Genomic DNA, 2,754 nt, shown 5'->3' on the forward strand with positions numbered 1-2,754 from the left:
CTCAAGCTGAAGGAAGGCAAGTCTAGGGTAACATCAAACCACGCTTAACCTAGTAGCTAGCCCTACCAGGTCGGGAGAGGGCTCTCTCCTTGTCAATATCAATTAGGATATTGGCAATTAGGGCTTGAGATGACTGAATTTAATGTAGATTTTAGGCTAGCTATAGTAGCTCAGGGTTTCTGATTTGATTTTTAGGTCTTGGTTGCTGGATCAATTGGAGAAGGTACATAGGTTCGGGAAATCAACTCAAGGATACAGTCATGTTCTGTGGGGCGAGATAGACAAGGGTTTATGTACTAGAAATGCATTAAGATGGTAGATTAAGACAACCGAGGAGTTGAGGAGGGCATAAAGAAACTATGAATCCTCTTCAAATAATTGAAAACATTGAAAACCAAATGCATTCTTGAGACAAAGCACAGCACTGTATTTTTTCCATTCACCTTGATTCATTTTGTTTTATAAGGGAAGATATATTTGGATACATAAAACAAACTCATTACAAAGAAGAAACAATACATAAACTCACTGTCACAAGAATCCCACAAAAATAGTTGTGAAACCTGGTTTTATTCCTTGCCAAACTGCTGATACAAATGTTCAATGAGTGCCAACACTTCCACCAAAGTCCGACCTCTACACTATGAAATTCATAAAATATATACATCTCTTCATCCTTGTACTAAGTGAATTGAGCTCAACCATTTTCTTCAAAATAAAATCAGTTATATTAAACTTGGTCCGAATTTCTAAAAATAGGTATTGAAGATGAACTCGTATCTCCTAAACCATAGCACCTGTTACAAAACTGAAAGAGGTTTTTGTATATAAGTTCATGTTGGAGAAAAACATCTCTCAAATTCTGGAAATTCGTTTCCAGTTGCTTGGAATCTGTGCCGCAAAACCATCTCTAAAACAGAAAATCATTAAAAATTTAAATCTGTGAAAATGAGATGTAAAGATCTAGTCACATATCTCAATTCATGGCACTTGTGAATAAACTAAAAGAGGTTTTTGTTATATGGCTTGTGGTTAACCGAAAAATCCTTGGGTTTTTTAAAATTACTTTCCATCTGTTGTAAAATGGCACTACACTAAAATGACTAAAATAGTAAAAAATATGAAAAATTTGCTTTGTTTGAATGTAGGCTCCAAATATCACTGCATATCTCCCACATCGTAGTACCTGTGCATAAACTGAAGGAGGTTTTTGTTGTCTGGTATGTGGTGGAAAAAAACCTCTTTCACTTTTATAAAATTCTTGTCCAAACTGATTTTGTAGTAAACTTGTCCCTTTGTGCAGCAATTGACCTCGAAACATGCATAACCAAGAATCAATCATTTATTTCGATCATATTTTATGATCCAGAAACCGGTTACAGGAGTGTAATATACCGTTGGAAAGATTTTTCTGAGCTTCTTCTGATTGACACATTTGTGACATGTTTTTTTGTTGAATATCATGTGCAAAACATCTAACCAAAATAAACCTTGTAAGAGCTCATGTTGATCCCTGGTGACAGGCCGTGAAGACTGGCACTAACACCACCAACATTCAAATCACCACCACTTCATCCTCCAAAACCCATGTCAGTCTCTCAAGCCTTTTAGTGTCCCTCATAAATACTTGTAGTGATGGGGTAAAAGTCACCAAATTGTAATCAAAGGAAGGAACAATGTAGAGGGAGCTGAAAACCGTGATCCTCATAGGATGGATTGCATAACCAAATGATCAATACTATTAACAAGCTGAGTTGTCAGATTGTGCATTCAATGACTGATAGACCACAAGGTTTCGTAGTGGATTACCTAGTTGGTGTCTCAATTAACAAAAATAAAAGAAAAATTTCACAAAATTCCATGAAGGTCCCAAGAGTGTTATTTATTCTGCTCCAATGTATGCTAAGACTACTACATCATTTCTTTGACCCGAATCCCAACTAAAATGTGATCAAATAGACAATTAATACATCAAAATGTTGATATATATATATATATATATATATAAACTTGATTTGTGAGACTTCAGAAATAAATAAATTAAAAATAAAACTCACAATTACAGTGCTCTTCCTCTCCTCTCCTCTTCCTCTCCTCTTCCCATTGAACAATTTAGTAACTTCAATGTCAATGACAACTAGTGTATAATAAATATAATTCATGAATATCAATTCTAAAAAAATAAATAGACGAATCCGAACAGTATTAAAGAAAATCTAAAACAACTAATAATATTAAAGCTTGCATATTTAGCATCGTGTTGTGTTTAACTAAATTAATAGATAAAAATTCATCACACTTCAATTGAATAATCATATTAACTTATTTAGCATCAAGTATGTGTCTTGTGTTTAACTAAATTAATAGGTAAAAATTCGTTATACTTCAATTGAATAATCATATTAATTTCATAATTTTCAAGAAAAAATTTGAATACATAATTACCTACATAAAAATAAAACTTCTTATTATTATTTATGCAAAAATCATTATTAAAACTATTTAATATGTTATAAAAATCTCAAAACTCTTTATTATGTTATAGAAATTTCAACGTTTTATATTTATATATATATATATATTAAAAAATCTCTTAATTATGTTGAATATATATATATAATTCACTTAAACTATTTGTTAGGTTATAAAAGTCTCAACACTCTTTATTATGTTATAGAAAAATCAACATTTTATATATGTGGAATAACTTTTTAATTTCAAGAATCATATATATATATATATATATATGCTTAT

Source organism: Pinus tabuliformis, chromosome 5_2, assembly GCF_031772625.1.
Source record: "Pinus tabuliformis cultivar Carrire ecotype Pingquan chromosome 5_2, CPIR1, whole genome shotgun sequence".
In the NCBI taxonomy this organism is placed as follows: domain Eukaryota; kingdom Viridiplantae; phylum Streptophyta; class Pinopsida; order Pinales; family Pinaceae; genus Pinus; species Pinus tabuliformis.